Source organism: Hyla sarda, chromosome 4, assembly GCF_029499605.1.
Source record: "Hyla sarda isolate aHylSar1 chromosome 4, aHylSar1.hap1, whole genome shotgun sequence".
Classification (NCBI taxonomy): Eukaryota; Metazoa; Chordata; class Amphibia; order Anura; family Hylidae; genus Hyla; species Hyla sarda.
Genome location: NC_079192.1, coordinates 270,987,092 through 271,007,027, shown reverse-complemented (window position 1 = coordinate 271,007,027; position 19,936 = coordinate 270,987,092).

The following is a 19,936-nucleotide window of genomic DNA, read 5'->3' as shown; positions in this document are numbered from 1 at the left end:
AATGTTACAAGCACGTTATTATGCTCAAGATAACAAAGCAGGTAAGCTGCTAGCCCAACGACTTAAAAAGCGACAAATTCAATCCCGAATACCCTTCCTAATACACCCCACTTCGCAAACTAAGTTATATACCCCGGCTGACATAGCAGATGGTTTTGCAACCTTTTATTCCCATTTATATAATTTAGGAGACCAGGCACTGCCTGAGACCGACCCAATGCCAGCTATTCAACATTATTTGGCTAAATTAAACTTGCCTTCTCTTACAGAGGGACAGATAAAGACGATTAATGTAGAGATTAGGCATCAGGAACTGTTGGATACCATAAGAGCTTTACCAGTAGGGAAAGCACCCGGACCCGATGGTTTTTCTAGCTTATATTATAAAAAATATGCTATACATTTATCCCCATATCTGCTTAAATTCTGCCAGACAGCTATGCTGACTGGGAAATTACCCAGGGAAAATTTACAGGCCCTCATAACCAATAGTAAATCTGTAGATGCACCGCAAAACTATCGCCCTATATCTTTATTAAATCAATATAAAAAGATCCTAGCGAAGCTTTTAGCTTCTAGACTGGCTGCTGTATTACCCTCCATAATTAGCTCAGAACAAGCAGGTTTTGTAGCTGGAAGACAAACGTCGGATAACACACGTAGGCTCCTGAATGTTTTTTATAATCTAGAAATTGAGGGCACCCCGGCTTTGGTCCTAGCCCTGGACGCCGAGAAGGCATTCGACCGACTCCGTTGGTCGTTTGCCTTCTCGGTCCTACAGCAGATGGGTATCGTAGGTCCTATTCTCACTGCTATTTCCTCTCTTTATTCCTGTCCCACAGCCAGAGTATTGGCAAATGGTTCCCTATCTAGGGAATTTTTGATCACAAATGGCTCGAGACAGGGCTGCTCCCTCTCCCCTCTAATATACATCCTGTCCATTGAACCCCAGGCCCAGGCCCTTAGGTTAAACGATAATATATCTGGAGTGGATATAGCTGGTGTTTCGCACCTCATTTCTTTATATGCAGACGATGTTATATTATCCCTGACCAACCCACTGTCCTCTCTCTCTCTCGGAGGTCATGAAAACTATAGAGGAATTTGGAGTGCTTTCCTATTATCATTTAAATACAAACAAGACGCAAGCACTCCCACTGAATCTTTCACCTTGTATTATGCAGTCCTTGAAGTCTACATATAGCTTTGAATGGTGCCCAAATAGCATTAAATACCTGGGAGTCAATTTGGCTTTGCCTCACTCCCTTTTATATGCTCTAAATTATGAACCACTATTATCGGACTTGACCTCTGCAGTACATAGATACTCTTCGATGGAGATATCTTGGATGGGCCGCATAGCGGCGTTCAAGATGTTTTTACTGCCGAAGTTATTGTATTTATTTCGCACGATGCCAATCCACATACCAGAATCATTTTTTAGGAAGGCCACATCTATTCTCTCTAGATTTATTTGGACCGGTAAGAAACCTCGCTTGAATGCAGCTATTATGGCCAAATCTAAATTAGCAGGAGGTTTGGGATCTCCAGATATTAAAGGATATTATGTATCCACATTAGTATCCTTCTTGCGGCATTGGTGGTCGTCCTCCCCCCCCCCCCCTTGGGTGAAGATAGAGAGCCTATCGGTTGATCCCTTTTCACTGCATGATGTTTTATACACACCAGCATGGAATGTAGAGGTCCCGACTGTCCGTAACCCTATGGTTCGCGCCTCTCTGAGAGCGTGGTCCAGCTACCTATCGAAAGTGAAAGGCCAGGTGGACATAAGCCCCTTGAGCCTACCGTTGACGTTTGTTCAAGCTTCCATACGGGATATAGACCTGTCAAACTGGATCAAAGCAAATATTAACGCAATTGGACAGCTATATGAGGGGTATGGACTAATGACATTTGGGGATATACAGAAGAAGTACAATCTACCTAGCACTGATTTTTATAAATTTCTTAGAATTCGTCATTTTCTGGGATCATTAAAACCGACTCAGATCTCCATGAATCCTGCCACTCTCACACATCTAGCTTCACAGATAAAGGGGCTCTCACCACTATATTTATTATACACTCAAACGAACACTTGTAATAAATCTTATCCGCTTAGACTGTGGGAGAGAGACTTGAGCATTGTTATACCAATTGAGGAATGGCAGAGGGCTTTCCGAGGTGTTCACAGGGCTCTGCAGTGTTCCTCACACATAGAATCAGCTTACAAAACCATTTTAAGATGGTATTTCACGCCGGACAAAGTAGCGCTAGCCTATCCGGGCTCTGCTAATACATGTTGGAGGGGCTGCGACCAGAAAGGAACATTGGTCCACATACTGTGGAAATGCCCTCTCATAAAACCATTCTGGGAGGACTGCAGAGCACTGTTGACAGAGATTCAGAGAGCTAGGGTGCATTGGTCTCCACAGCTGGTACTCCTTTTTATAGGTGTGCATGAAATACTGCATGCAATGAGGGATTTCTTTTGTATTTTTTGTATAATAGCAAAAATAGCACTGACTAGATGCTGGAAGACTGCCTCGATACCTACACGCACAATGGTAGTAGATAGACTTAATATGACATATGCGTTTGAATACACACTAGCCAGAGGTTCGGGATCTTTAGCTAAATTCCATATCAGATGGTCGGGTTGGGCAGCATCTGCTTACAGTATAAAAGTTGATTGAGGGAGTTTTTCTAGCATAAGGGGCAGGGAGAGAGCCTCCTACTGTGGATACCAGAATATATGTGCCTACTAAGAAGCATATCTTTGACATAAACCTTTACAAACTATAGAAATTAGCATTTAAGCTCATTGCGACACATGTTCCTAAAAGTAGCAAAGCACGACTTGAAAATGAAGATTAAAACAGCAGTGAAGGCTTCTAAGTATGTTATGATAGATGAAAAAAGACGGACAGATTTGTTGTATACTGTTAATGTTGTACTCTGTAATTTGTGTGCACCTGGCTCCAAACAGTTGGGGGATACAGGGAGATGACAGCGTCGGAATACTTGCTGATATATGTTTGTGTAACTTTGTGGTTACTTGTTTCTTTTATGTTTTAAAACCAATAAAAAACTATTGAAAGTAAAATATTTGTATTATGTTTTTCTTGTATTCTGTATTTTGCTGTAAGGCCCCTCTCACTCTATACAGTCATCAGTTTTAAAGATCCGTTACAGTGCATAGTGAAAGTATTCGGCCCCCTTGAACTTTTTGACCTTTTGCCACATTTCAGGCTTCAAACATAAAGATATAAAACTGTAATTTTTTGTGAAGAATCAACAACAAGTGGGACACAATCATGAAGTGGAACGAAATTTATTGTATATTTCAAACTTTTTTAACAAATAAAAAACGGAAAATTTGGGCATGCAAAAATATTCAGCCCCTTTACTTTCAGTGCAGCAAACTCTCTCCAGAAGTTCAGTGAGGATCTCTGAATGATCCAATGTTGACCTAAATGACTAATGATGATAAATAGAATCCACCTGTCTGTAATCAAGTCTCCGTATAAATGCACCTGCACTGTGATAGTCTCAGAGGTCCGTTTAAAGCGCAGAGAGCATCATGAAGAACAAGGAACACACCAGGCAGGTCCGAGATACTGTTGTGGAGAAGTTTAAAGCCGCATTTGGATAGAAAAAGATTTCCCAAACTTTAAACATCCCAAGGAGCACTGTGCAAGCGATAATATTGAAATGGAAGGAGTATCAGACCACTGCAAATCTACGAAGACCTGGCCGTCCCTCTAAACTTTCAGCTCATACAAGGAGAAGACTGATCAGAGATGCAGCCAAGAGGCCCATGATCACTCTGGATGAACTGCAGTGATCTACAGCTGAGGTGGGAGACTCTGTCCATAGGACAACAATCGGTCATATACTGTACAAATCTGGCCTTTATGGAAGAGTGGCAAGAAGAAAACCATTTCTTAAAGATAGCCATAAAAAGTGTCGTTTAAAGTTTGCCACAAGCCACCTGGGAGACACACCAAACATGTGGAAGAAGGTGCTCTGGTCAGAGGAAACGAAAATCGAACTTTTTGGCAACAATGCAAAACGTTATGTTTGGTGTAAAAGCAACACAGCTCATCACCATGAACACACCATCCCCACTGTCAAACATGGTGGTGGCAGCATAATGGTTTCGGCCTGCTTTTCTTCAGCAGGGACAGGGAAGATACCGTATTTATCGGCGTATAACACGCACTTTTTAGGCTAAAATTTTTAGCCTAAAGTCTATGTGCGTGTTATACGCCGATAAGCCGCTGCAGTTCAATGATTTAAAGCGGGCGCTTTAAATCAATGAACTGCAGCGGCTTTGCAGCGCTGCCGGTTTCTCTGCCCCTGCCTGCCCTGGGGTCTAGAGCCCTGCTGCCGGCCCTTCTCTCCCCCTGGCTATCGGCGCCGCGGCCCGTTCTCTCCCCCTGACTATCGGTGCCGGAGAGAAGCGGCACCGGCAATGGGGCAGCATCGCCGACAGCCAAGGGGAGAGAAGGCGTCCTCTGCGTCGTTGCTATGCGCTGCACGGCGTGGCGCATGATGTCAGTGCGCCGCGCCGTGCAGTGCATAGCAACGACACAGGGGACGCACGCCAGAGGCCTGAAGCAGTGCGGACCCGACCCCGGCAACAGGTAATTATGCAACCGGGGATGGGGGGAGGCAACGGGGCAGCGGCAATGGGGCAGGGGGAGAGAGGCCGCCGCTGCCCCTTCTCTCCCCCTGGCTGTCAGCGCCGTTTCTCTCCCCCTGGCTATCAGCGCAATGGGGCGCCGGCACCGATAGTCAGGGGGAGAGAATGGGCAGCGGCACAGATAGCCAGCGGGAGAGGAGAGGCGGCAGCAGGGCTCTAGACCCCAGGAAAGGCAGGGGGAGAGAAGCGGGCAGCGACGGCCTCTCTCCCCCTGCCTTTCCTGGGGGTGTATCGGGGTATACACGCGCACACACACGCACCCTCATTTTACCATGGATATTTGGGTAAAAAACTTTTTTTTACCCAAATATCCGTGGTAAAATGAGGGTGCGTGTTATAGGCTGGTACGTGGTATACCCCGATAAATATGGTAGTTAAAATTGATGGGAAGATGGATGGAGCCAAATACAGGACCATTCTGGAAGAAAACCTGATGGAGTCTGCAAAAGACCTGAGACTGGGACGGAGATTTGTCTTCCAACAAGACAATGATCCAAAACATAAGGCAAAATCCACAATGGAATGGTTCACAAATAAACATATCCAGGTGTTAGAATGGCCAAGTCAAAGTCCAGACCTGAATCCAATCGAGAATCTGTGGAATGAACTGAAAACTGCTGTTCACAAACGCTCTCCATCCAACCTCCCTGAGCTCGAGCTGTTTTGCAAGGAGGAATGGGCAAAAATTTCAGTCTCTCGATGTGCAAAACTGATAGAGACATACCCCAAGCGACTTACAGCTGTAATCGCAGCAAAAGGTGGCGCTACAAAGTATTAATTTAAGGGGGCTGAATAATTTTGCACACCCAATTTTTCAGTTTTTTATTTGTTAAAAAAGTTTGAAATATCCAATAAATATCGTTCCACTTCATGATTGTGTCCCACTTGTTGTTGATTCTTCACAAAAAATTACAGTTTTATATCTTTATGTTTGAAGCCTGAAATGTGGCAAAAGGTCGAAAAGTTCAAGGGGGCCGAATACTTTCACTATGCACTGTATAATGTTCTGTTGTGAAAACCATTAAAATCGGCTGTTAAACGGCCGTTACAAAATCCCCTTATAGTCTATGGGATTTTTACATTATCCGTTTTAACCCGTCATAGCCAGTTATTAATAACGGACGTTATTTTGTGACGGGAGAAAGTAACGGGAAAAATAGTGCATGTACTATTTCCTCTGTTCTTTCTCCCATCACAAAATAATGTTCGTTATTAATAATAGGCTATGACGGGTTAAAACAGATAATGTAAATATCCCATAGACTATAATGGGATTTTGTAACAGCCGTTTAACATCGGATTTTTAGGGTTTTCATAACGGAACATTATAACGGATCTTTAAAACAGATGAATGTATAGTGTGAAAGTGGCCTTAGGCGCTATTTCTCCCGTCACAAAATAACATCCGTTATTAATAATAGCCTATGACGGGTTAAAATGGATAACATAAAAATCCCCTAGACTATAATGGGATTTTGTAACGGACATCTGGGATTTTGTAACGGCCATTTAACGTCTGATTTGCAGGGTTTTCATAACGGAAAATAATAACAGATCTTTAAAACGGATGAATGTATAGTGTGAAAGGGGCCTAAGCTGTATTTATCATTCTGGATGACTCTACAGAATAAGCTGTTGTTGTGTACATGAAGTGTGGAATTATATTACTTGTATATGGAATGTTTTACCATTTTCCTCTTCTGCAGGCTCTGTATCTAATTTGTCCCTCTCCTCTTTAAAGATTCCATTGCCAGCATGTAGATTGATCTCTCAGTGAGCTGATAATCATCTTTACACTGAAGACAGATTAAATGATCAGTACAGGAGATTTGAGAGTGAATGACCAGTACAGGAGATTGGAGAGTGAATGATCAGTGCTGGAGGCATAAGTAAACAGAATCGTGTATATCAAATGTATTAAAGGGATTTCCCAGGAAAAATTTTGCATGTATATGCCTTCTTGTGTATTAAAAAATAAAAGAATAAAAGACTGCATACTCACCTTCCCCATCACCATATATTCGTTGGGGTCCTGACTCTGAAACCGCCACCAATTGTTTTTTTTTTACTGCACTGTGACTCCCCAGCTTCCGGATCAGGTGTGGTAGTCACTGGGATGATGTAGTGAGTGATTATGAGGGTAGAAGTCCCTGACTGAGGTGTCCTGTAGCTATGTGGTGGTAACCCAATGTCCCTTTGTGAACCCCACAATGTCCTTTTTCAATGCAGCTGTTGTTTTGCGCAAAGCCCAGAAATGAGACTTCTGAAAGCTAGGGTTTACTTTCACTTTACTTAACTCCTGATGTAGATCAATAGATCAATACAGTGCATATACTTAAAACATTGCTTTAGAAAGTACAGCTATAGTATACAACTTGGAACTCAGGAAAAAGCATATTCTAGTCACTGTCCCATTAACATAAAGTGGGTTTTACAGACTATGGGGGAGATTTATCAAAACCTGTCCAGAGGAAAAGTTGCCCAGTTGCCCATAGCAACCAATCAGATCGCTTCTTTCATTTTTCAGAGGCCTTGAAACAGGCAATCTCATTAGTTGCTATGGGCATCTTGGCAAATTTTCCTCTGCACAGGTTTTGATAAATCTCCCCCAATGCTCTTTTGCAAAATTATAACTTTGGCGCTTTCGCAAACTTAAAGGTACATCTAATTCAGTTTAGGCCACGGCTCTGACCGATTAAGCAGGAAACAAGTTCCGCCTCTTCTTCCAAGCTAGGGTGATGGAGTTGGGACATTAATTGGCTAGGAGTCCTACATGTGACTAGATTCCTGCTTCTGCTGTACTGAAATGCAATGCAATGTGAGACAAGTTTTAATAAGAAAAATGCGTGCTGGAGAACACAGTATATGCATGTTATAACTAGAGAGGAGCAAACTGGACCTGCAGAATCAAGGTTTGGTCAGAATATTAATTACATTAGCCCCATAGCAGAAAAAGAAATGGAGGAAGGATCACATGAGATTCCGTTTTTGAGCCTAATGATCTGCAGTTTGCCTAAATGTCAAAGATAAATGCATATCATAAAAAGAACGCCTTGCCTACAGTAAAGCATAAAAGTGGCTTTTTGATGCTCTAGGCTTTCTTTTCCTGCTCTGGCACTGGAAACCTGTAGAGCATAGAGGGCAAGCTGGAATGAAATCCTAGGACAAAACATCATGCCTTCTGTAAATAGAGTAGTGTTGAGCGGCATAGGCCATATTCGAATTCGCGAATATTCGCGAATATATGGACGAATATTCGTCATATATTCGCGAATATTCGCATATTCGTTATATTCTCGTTTTATTTTCGCGTATGCGAAAATACGCGCATGCGAAAATACGCGTATGTGGAAATTCGCATATGCGAAAATTAGCATATGCTAATTTTCGCATATGCGAATTTTCGCACGCCAGTCTCACACAGTAGTATTACAGCCTTCTTTACACCACACAAGCTGGAGGCAGAGAGGGGTGATCACTGTGATGTGTACTGTGAAGAAAAAAAAACAAAAAAAAACAAAAAAAAAAACGAATATTCGTAATTACGAATATATAGCGCTATATTCGCGAAATTCGCGAATTCGCGAATATACGATATTCGCGAATAATATTCGAATTGCGAATATTCGCGAGCAACACTAAAATAGAGATGTGAAACCAAACCTGTAGAACTCAAGTTCGGTCAGATTTTGCTAAAAGTTCAGTTCAGCCAGAACTTGAACCTCGGATGGTTAGGTTAGCAGAACTGCAAATAACATCAGGCACATGGCAGAAAGGAGAAAGAGGAATTATCACATGATCTACGGAATCCCATAATGCCTTTCAAACTGTTCTCCCAGCCAATCAGAAGACACAATAGGGATGATATGAAAGCCACTATGTAATATTCTATTATATTCCTGATCTGAGGAAGGGAGGGATCCTCCCGAAACACGTAATCTTGTCCATTTTATAGTTTTTTTTTATAAAATGTCCTGCTGAGGACTTTCCTATTACCTTTGGCATCCGCCTCATCTGTCTACAAGAGGCTGCAGCGCCATACCTGATGGTTTTTTCCTGCTCTACTTCTAATATTGACTCCCAGGACGACTTGTTTCCTCCTGCAACCCATCGGCATAGCAGCGACTCGCACTACAGTACCCCGATTATATTGTGGGTGATATGCTTTTTTGCATAGATCTCAAGGTGAGCGGCCATCTATAAGCCCCGTGGGGTTGCCCCCCCCACCCACCACCCGATTTATTGAGGGTAAATACACGAGGCGCCGTCCGTCGGTCCTTTCTTTTCTTTTCTCTACAGATTTGTGCTGTAAAAGTGGTCCTGAAACTGCTGTGGGAGATTGTTACAGTCTCCAGACAGTGTGTGGGAGCCAGATACTTTACAGCCCGTATATAAATGTTAATTTTTTTTTGTTCAACAATAAATGTGAATTCTTCTTCATGGAAAAATAAGACATCCCCTGAAAATTAGACCTAGCGCATCTTTGGGAGCAAAAATTTATATAAGACACTGTCTTATTTTCATGGGGAAACACAGTAGATACACTCCTAGGTGACCTAACTTTCATACATGGTTTTTAGGGCTCTGTTATATGCACATTTCTTGGCCAATAAGTGAGCAAGTACAGGTCCAGACAGAACTAGTTCCATTTAGACAGCTAGATAGCCCCATTTGAATAAACTGGGTCATCTAAACTTTCCTGCACAGCTGCTAGATGGACAGAAGTGCTACTGTGCACTGAAAACATAAAAGGGAATGCTGTAATAAATCAGTTCTGCAGCCTCTTCATTCTCATGATCTGTCCCAGAGTCAGACCCCCATCATAAAGTGATGGCATATTTTAGCAATGTCTTTACTTGGATGGGAGAAGCCATTTCCCTACAGTAGACACTTGATATATTAGCTAATCAGAAGTCATTGTAAGTTTTGGAATTACTGTAACTGTTTAACTGTGCATGAAATGTTTATAACAAAGTGTCAGACATGGTACCAGCTGTTCCCCAAGCCTATGTGCATCAGTATTATCATATTTGGCAACTGGCTAGTTTTCTTTATAGTTTGCTGCAGTTTGTGTCTGGGCAGTGTCTGCAAGCAACACTTTGTCCAACATTACTTGATTTAAAGGAATTACCCATCTTGTTCTTCACAGTAAATACTACTTTCGCTCTATAACTTCTTGAAATTGTTTGGGCCTTGGGCACCAAAATTCATAAGGTTGTATTCACATTCATATTTGTTGCCATATTTTCTTCATTTCTATGGGCATATGGTAAATGTTTGTACCACATTCATTTGTGAATATAGACTAAGTATTGGTCATGATATGATGTCATACTTGCTTTAACTTTTTATAAGCTAGTGTTTTCTGGTATACTATCAGTTAGGCTGTGTATACATTACAATTGTGCAATACTTTGCAGGTATATGTCAGCATACAGGTGTATTTACAAGGACTCAAAAGCGTGATATGCTCCTCTTTAGAGTCAGAGTAAAAACGTATATACGATCATGAATGACCAAAATGTATTCACTATTTTCAGACCATTTATGTCAATGAGGCCCATGCCTGGATGTGCAAGCATATGCATATGCCAATGTAGGCATGCAACGCATTGCATAATCATAATGTGAACCTAGCCTTACACTCTTTATATATATATATATATATATATATATATATATATATATATATATATTAAAATAATATATATATATATATATATATATATATATATATATGTAAAGTAAAGTTAATATAGTTGAGGTGGGCAGTTATAGAGTATTCCCTCTCCAGATGGGAGATTGGGAAGAACAGGAATGAACAACATACTGTATCTGGCTAGATGATGTATATCCTATAATGAGGGAAGGTGTGCCATATGAAGTGAACTTCTTATGACAGGACAAAAAAAAATGTTTTACTGAATATAAGTGGTGATGCCACTCCCTTAATCCATTTGAATAGAATCTGTTCATAGCTTTAAGGCAGACAATGTATTCTTTTGCATTGTATAGCCTATTTTAGTTTATTCGTAAGAGTTAGGAAATGGTGAATTTCACATACACTATATTGGTGTTAATTAAATAATATAACTTTTTTTAGTTTTTAGTTATCTTAACCTTTAAAATTTTTTTTTTAGCATTTTCTCAATAAGTTACAGTAACCATTAGATACTGTAGCTTTGAGGGAGCTGATCAAATACCCCTCACCCCCATTGCTGAGGTATAAAGCTTTGTAGTCCCCACTAACTGATTTAGTAAATTCTTCAGATGGGTGGGATTCATATAGGTTTCTATTCATATAGGCAGTGTTTAGGTGATTTATCGATTTATTTAATGAAGGGGCGTGATCTCTGGCTCCAGAGATCCTGATGTTTTTTCAAGGCCATGCCCATTCATTAAATATGTACACCCCAATACTGTCACTGCACAGAACTCAGCCGAACACAGCCCATATGATAATATAGTCCCACTTATCTGAAGGATTCCCTTAATATATCATCATGCTGTAAACGGGTATGTTATCAGCCCCCATCTGCAACTTTGATGTTCACAGAATATATGGAAACAAAATTTATGGGGAAAAAAAGTTTATAATCCTGAAGTCGTACTGTTTTTATGTACTCAACTAGCAGTTCCTTCATCAACCTAATAAAGCTATATAGCACCCAGAGGTGATGTATTTCAGGTATCCCTCCTTTTTTTTTTATACCCTTGCTAATTGCAGCCAATTAATAAATATATATATCGCACACTTAAGAAAAGTCCCTTCCTTCTAGTTAACACTACTCCCATCCTCTATGTCAGTAGATCTCTCTCCTTTCTAATTACAGATATACAGGGGAAAAAGAAAGCAAAATAAAGTGCCAGGCTCTTGATTGGTTGAAAGCAATTCATGCACCTCTCTAAAGCTGTGTTCGCATGCTGCAGCTGAAAAGTGACACCACAGCTAATAACCTCATGCTTTTTTACCGCGAATTACCACAATCGTGATAAAAAATTAGGCATTTTACAGGTATTACCATAATTTGCATAATTTACTGCAATTTGCACCTAGTAATTAGTTGTGTCACCAACAGTTAGTTGTCGCATGTGAACACAGCTTTAATGGTTACATTTTAATATTTACAAGCATAATCAATTAAAAAGGGGGAATTGCTACTTGAGTAAATGCAGTATTCAAACAGTCGGGCCCTCAGCATTACCTGCATTACATCATAAGTATTTCTGGTAAACATTAAGAGTGGTGTACATGATACCAGTTGGTAAATCCTGTAGTAGCCAGTTGTGGGGTGGTGCTTTCTAAAAAATGTCATTTAAGTTACTGAAAAATTTGCTGCTTGATCTACAAATTGGATAAGGATATAAAGTTCATAAATAGCTTTTTCCTGTACTTGTGTTGGATGTTTTTTACTCTGAAAAGGAAGAAGAAGAAAAAAAGTATGAGTACAAGTTTAGTTACCAAACACTTATAACCCTAAATGAACATACTACTATGAATCAGTCAGAACAACAATCAGTACATCTTAAATAAAAAATATCATTGTGACAGAATAAATCTATTTAATGTGCCTAAAAACATATTTGACTTGCTTAAAAATGTAATAGTTATGAATTCACATTATTTTATTCATTTTTAAAGAGTACCAGTCACCAAGTAAAATGTTTTATATATGTTACATTATGTAATATCAAGACAGATTGTAAATCACTTTCATTAGAATTTTTTAACATTTATATGTTTTTTTTTAATTAGAAAAACCGGCCACTAGGTGGCTCTGTTCTCTCCTTAGGCGATAGCATCACAGTGAGTTTGGTCTCCTCACAGAAGACCAAAAGCAGGAAGAGCAAGGCAAAGAGCAAGTCACAGCTCTTACTCACTGCCTGTCAGTCAGACAGACGGGAGCGAGCGCCGTGGCCACCTCGCTCCTTGACATGGTCTGCATCATTATGCGTGCTCCTGACACTGATCGCAGCAGAGATGATGTGAGGGCGGAAGTTGCCCCCAGCAGGCTTTAGTGATCCTGTCGGTAGCTCACTCTACATGAGCAGAAAGAAAGGTATGAAATAGAGCTTCTTAAAGCTCTTTAAAAAAAATTAAGGGCGGGGACGGGGGGTGTTAGATGTAGTTAGGGTACATAGCAGGGGTTTGTTTAGGATAGTTAGTTTAATGACAAGTACTCTTTAAGTAATAATTATTGCTCATTTATCCAGACTAATCAGTAAACATATATTCATACGTAGAAGCTTTCTGTTTTTTGCCCGTATAATGCAAACCTATCACCAGAAATCCTGCAGTGTAATTTATTTCATCATAGCTCAGCTGCATCCATACATTTCATAACTGCAGCTGAGTCATGTGATCCCGAGTCTGACAACCAGAAAATTACATGCTCTAATGTGTAGACAAGATACCAATCTTTTGGATAACTTCCTCTCTCCTCTGAACCCAGCTCTGCCCTTCTAGTTCCTTTGTATGCCCCCCCCCCCCCCCCCCCATGTACTCTTAGTCACTTTATACAGGGATAAACTGCAGAGCTGTACGGCTTCCCGGACTCATACTGCCTGTGTGCAAATTCTTAAGTGTGTCCCCTAAGATACACCGAGACACTGCTTTCTTGCTTTTAAGGGTTTACAGGAAGAAAAGGAGACACTCTGTTTTTAGGAGATAAAGGTTTTATGTCACTGATCTATCACTTGCTGCACTTATTACTCAGAGCTAAAACAGTAAGAGAAATATAGTCTGCATTAGGCTTTGTTCACACAGCAGAATTTCCGAGTGGAAACATCTAGATTGGAAATACAAGTTCCGGCCTCTGCAGAAAGAATCCGCTCAGAAATGCTTTACCATCTATGGAGATGGCGCATTTCCAAACGGTCCTAGCTCTGCCTGCTGTGGAGGAATATTCAGCTGGAAATTTTTCAGCCAAACATAGGATAGAGGATAAGTAGCTGATCCCAGGAGTCCGACAACTGGGGGCCCCTGCGATCATCGGGATTGGACCCTGGCACTCTCAGTGAGGAGATCCATTCATTTCTATGGGAGCGCCTATGAGGCCGGAGTGCTCTACTCGGATCTTTTCGGTGCTCCCATAGAAATTAATTGAGCGTGTTCTGCAGCACGCGCTCCTCACTGAGAGCCGGGTCTTGTCCTGGTATTTCTTGGGTATGACTCCATCTTGGCATCTTGGACATTGTTCTTGGTTTAAACCTTGTCTTGTCTTTGAATTCTGTCTCCCAGTTCCAGTTTTTTGTTCCTGGTTTTAGACCCTTATCTTTTCTTCATGTTCCTGTTCCTGTACTCTGTCAACCTAATCTGTTTCACACCTACATTTCAGTCCTGTGATCACATTCCAGTTCAATGACCATGGTCCAGTCAAGGCTTCATCTTCCTGTCTTGTGTCCACGTGTCCACACGTGCTAAAGTTCTCCAAAGAGATTATTAGTGATCTGATCTCCTTGTTTACCCATAAAGGGATCTCGTCAGTGATCAAGAGCTGAGTGGGAACAAGTCCTTTTGCTTCGGCCAGGGTACAGGACTATGGCAACAAATAGGGTACAGGACTATGACTTTCAAATATAATCTCTCTCTCTCAGAAAGAGAGAGAGAGACTGTATTTGAATAGGCCAAGAGAGCAAATAGAAGAGTACTATTAGACAGGAGAGAGCACAGAGGAGTGCTATCAGACAGGAGAGCACAGAGGAGTACTATCAGACAGGAGCGAGCACAGAGGAGTACTATCAGACAGGAGAGAGCACAGAAGAGTACTATCAGACAGGAGAGAGCACAGAGGAGTCCTATCAGACAGGAGGGAGCACAGAGGAGTACTATCAGACAGGAAAGAGCACAGAGGAGTACTATCAGACAGGAGAGAGCACAGAGGAGCCCTATCAGACAGAAGAGAGCACAGATGAGTACTATCAGACAGGAGAGAGCACAGAGGAGCCCTATCAGACAGGAGAGAGCACAGAGGAGTACTATCAGACAGGAGAAAGCACAGAGGAGTCCTATCAGTCAGGAGAGAGTAAAGAGAAGTCCTATCAGACAGGAGAGCACAGAGGAATGCTATCAGACAGGAGAGAACACAGATGAGTGCTATCAGACATGAGAGAGCATGGAGGAGTACTTTCAGACAGGAGAGAGCACAGAGGAGTACTATCAGACAGGAGAGAGCACAGAGGAGTACTATCAGACAGGAGAAAGCACATAGGAGTCCTATCAGAAAGGAGAGAGCACAGAGGAGTCCTATCAGACAGGAGAGAGCACAGAGGAGTACTATCAGACAGGAGAGAGCACACAGGAGTACTATCAGAGAGGAGAAAGCATAGAGGAGTCCTATCAGACAGGAGAGAGTAAAGAGGAGTCCTATCAGACAGGAGAGCACAGAGGAATGCTATAAGACAGGAGAGAGCACAAATGAGTACTAGCAGACAGGAGAGAGCACAGAGGTGTCCTATCAGACAGGAGAGAGCACAGAGGAGTGCTATCAGACAGGAGAGAGCACAGAGGAGCCCTATCAGACAGGAGACAGCACAGAGGAGTGCTTTCAGACAGGAGAGAGCACAGAGGAGTACTATCAGACAGGAGAGAGCACAGAGGAGTCATATCAGACAGGAGACAGCACCGAGGAGTTCTATCAGACAGAAGAGAGCACAGAGGAGTGCTATCAGACAGGAGAGAGCACACAGGAGTCCTATCAGACAGAAGAGCACAGAGGAGTCCTATCAGACAGGAGAGAGCACACAGGAGAACTATCAGAGAGGAGAAAGCATAGAGGAGTCCTATCAGACAGGAGTGCACAGAGGAATGCTATAAGACAGGAGAGAGCACGAATGAGTACTATCAGACAGGAGAGAGCACAGAGGTGTCCTATCAGACAGGAGAGAGCACAGAGGAGTACTATCAGTCAGGAGAGAGCACAGAGGAGTGCTATCAGACAGGAGAGAGCACAGAGAAGCCCTATCAGACAGGAGACAGCACAGAGGAGTGCTTTCAGACAGGAGAGAGCACAGAGGAGTACTATCAGACAGGAGAGAGCACAGAGGAGTCATATCAGACAGGAGACAGCACAGAGGCATTCTATCAGACAGGAGAGAGCACAGAGGAGTTCTTTCAGACAGGAGAGAGCACAGAGGAGTGCTATCAGACAGGAGAGAGCACAGAGGAGTACTATCAGACAGGAGAGAGCACAGAGGAGTCCTATATGACAGGAGAGAGCACAGAGGAGTGCTATCAGACAGGAAAGAGAGCACAGAGGAGTGCTTTCAGACAGGAGAGAGCACAGAGGAGTCCTATCACACAGGAGAGAGCACAGAGGAGTACTATCAGACAGGAGAGCACAGAGTAGTGCTAGCCCACCCTCATTTACTGTACTTTGTCTATGCCCATGTTTTAGCTTCGACAAAACAATGATTTTAGAAGCCATGATTTCTATAAAAAGGACATTTTCTTATAAAGTATATTAGAAAGGTTAATGTTTTACCAAGATGTACAACATATGAATAGTTTTTTAATCTGACAGTGTCCATTTAAACGTTTGTTGCAGAAAAAAGGTTAGCATACAGTCCTCATAGAAATCATTCCTGTAACAAGTACACGCTGCTGATGTTTAATGGTGATGGTGAGGCCACACGTAGAGGTTGAGTGTGTGGCTTTACTAAGAATCAGCAAGGTTTAAGCATCACTTATAAACCACTGGTTATTGTAGAAGTGAAACTTAAGAACATACCTTTCGTTTTGCTTTTTTTAATAGTATTTCTTGACAATGCATTATTTGTGTTTGATTTAATGCCATACTTGAACGGTACTTATCACACTAGGAAAACACAAGATTTTAGTTAACTATTTGAATTATTTGAGCAACACATACAATGCACATGAACAGAAGATCTGTAGTAAAGTTATTCAGTTCAGTGTGTCAAGCATAAGAGTTTTTTAGTTCAGTATGTAAACTTTTATTGGTGTCCCAGTCTTTGACTTTGAACGAAGACTGTTGTGATATTTTTGATTAGTATACCAGGGACAGTACCAGACAACCGACATAATTACATTTGTTAGTGCTGGTAAAGTGTGGCTGCCAATAAGCAATGCAAAATCTGTCATTCATCATAAAAGGGGACATGTTGTGGAGCACTGAGGGTAGCTTAGTTGGGCCATGACTCCAAGACACCTGCATGACCAATTACAACATCATGTTCAGATCTATCTCATGCTTATGACAAGCACTTTTGGTATGGTGACATGTGACTATTTTTCAGCTATCCAGCACTGCCCTTAGTGTAATAGTTAAAAATGTGTAGAATGTCTCGCTTTAAGCAGTCTGCACTACTAAGGCTATGTTCACACTTTGGTATCGCCACTCTGAGATTTTTCGGGTGAAGGTTTCATCTTCTATGACCTATAGGACCGCTCGGCCCTGCATAACCTCCATAGATGACAATGTATTTCTGAGCAGAGTGAAATAATGAACATGTTTATTCTTCGCCTACATTTGCACTATGGAATTTCCAAATGGAATGAAAGAATGAGCATGATCATTCTTTTAGCAGACATCCCCGCTGACTGCAGTGGAGTCTGACAAAATCTCTGCCTGGGATATGTCTCTGCGGGAAGATTCCATAGTATCATAGTTCCATAGGAGTCCGGTATCTGAAATTCTGCACTATGCATGATGTGGCAGAATCCTATTGAGGACAATGAGAGGCTGTTGTAATGGGATTTCCTAGCAGAATTTCTCCACTAGGGAAATTCTGCAGTGGGAACGCACCCTTAATGTAGTGACTTTGCTGCACATGTAACTTTTATCATCTTTGTGTACCCTTCTGTACATCCTAACTTGCTTTGCTTTAGGCCAAGTTCACACATTATGTAAACGTCAGTATTTTTCTTATCTCACAGGAGGGAATTTATCAAAAAGGGTTAAAAATCCCCAAAAACCTTAATAAATATGCTGAGAACAGGCCTTTTTGCCAGAGTCATACCCTTTTTGTTGGGGACAAGCCCCTTTCCCCAGATGGACACGCCTCTTTTTCGAGGTGGGGGGGGATTGAAAAAATGAAGTGGCAGTCGGGTTTGAAGGCTTTTTTGGGCACATATATTGGCGCACATGACGTGTGCCTAAATTCAACCACAAAACCCTGCAGAAAAACATTAGAAAGTAGATAATCATTGACAGCCTCTTTTCCATAGACTTTAACAGAACACATTGGGGATCATTTACTAATGTAATCCCAACAGTTTTCTCAGTTTTTCCATTGAAATTGTGTTGCATGCTTCATGCGTCAAAATTTGCAACCCAAAAAAAAAATATGTCAACCCTTCATTTTACACAGAAAACCCCAAAAGAGGGTGTGTCCAACGGACAAAGGGCAAGTTCCTGACAGGTTAGAAAAATCCAAACATATTTACTAATGTTCCTACATAAAATGTGTTGGATTGGAGCTCAGGAAAACCCGTCAGCTCAGAACATGTGTAAAAAAGCAAAACAGACAGAAACATTAATAAATACCGTGGAAAAATACCTGTTGGGAAAAAACCCACGAAGAAAACTACACTCCACTTTTAGTAGCAGTTTTAACCTAATGACAGCAGTTTTTAGGTTTCGATTTTACAATGTGTGCACTTTTGTTAGCATGTAATTTTTTTTGCATTTTGTCCTGATTAATTTTTAGCTGTTTCTCTTATAAACAGAACTTAATCTCTGCATGGACATTTAAAAATATTTAGAAAGATCCACAGTACAAACTGTGTGTGTGTGTGTGTGTGTATATATATATATATATATATATATATATATATATATATATACATATAATTATGCAAAATAATGTTCACTTTTGTTCATGCAATATTATGTGAGTGAAAGCTTCACAATTGATTGTATATGCCTAGTTTTTGGAAATGTGTTCATATTACAGTTTATCTTTAAGGTGTCCATTTTAGGACATCATCAGTCGTCAGACGTAACTCCATCCTCCTTCAGATGAAACGGCGTCCCGCCTCCTCCCTTGGATCAATCGCCATCAGTCATCAGCAGCAACTCCATCCTCCGTCATGTGAAACGGCGTCCCACCTCCTACCTCACACCAATTGCCGTCCTCCTTCAGCCACAACTCAATCCTCCCTCATCCGAAACTCCAACGTCCAAAACGATGGCTTGCCTCAGACGATTCTCCCTCAGATGCAACTTCCTGCCGCATAGCAGAGCCGACGCTGCACAGAGTTGTACAGCATAGTCGAAACTGTGAAACTTGCACGTGTGTACTACAGACACTACATGTGCTACAGAGTCTGTATAGCAGAGCTGACATTGAATAGTGTTATGATTCGGCTAGCTGGATGTGGATCCTCTGTGTCAGTGAGGGATTGGCGTGGACAGTGTCGGTGGACCGGTTCTAGGGTTGCTACTGGTTTTCACCAGAGCAAAGCGGGATGGTCTTGCTGCGGCGGTAGCAACCAGGTCGTATCCACCGGCAACGGCTCAACCTCGCTGACTGCTGAGAAGGCGTGGGACAGAAGGACTAGGCAGAAGCAAGGTCAGACGTAGCAGAAGGTCGGGGCAGGCGGCAAGGTTCGTAGTCAATAGTAATAGCAGGAGGTCAGGAACACAGTAATGGTAAACACAGTAGTAGCTTTCTCTAGGCACTAAGGCAACAAGATCCGGCAAGGAAGTGCAGGGGAAGGGAGGTTATATGGACAGGGGGCAGGTGGAAGCTAATCAGACTGATTGGGCCAGGCACCAATCACTGGTGCACTGGCCCTTTAAATCTTAGAGAGCTGGGGCGCACGCGAGCCAGCTCTAGCCCGCGTGCAAGAACATGATAGCCGGGGACCGGGACGGGTAAGTGGCTTGGGATGCGATTCGCGAGCGGGCGCGTCCCGCTATGCGAATCGCATCCCCATCATGAATGTCAGTGCAGCGCTCCCGGTCAGTGGGTCCGACCGGGGCTCTGCATAGAGGAGAACGCCGCGAGCACTCCGGGGAGGAGCAGGGACCCGGAGCGCTCGGCATAACAGTCCCCCCCCCCCTTAGGTCTCCCCCTCTTTTTGTCTCCTTGTCCCTTCAAAAGAGACGAGAAAATAGGGGACGCCTCTTGAGTCTCCTTCTGGAAAAAGAAGTCCTGGGTAGCTACACCAGTGGCAGGCAGTTCAGAAGGAATGGGGAGGGGGGCAGAGGGAGAAGCATGTCACAGGGCAGAGTGTCACCAGGACGGGGGCTATGAGGAGGC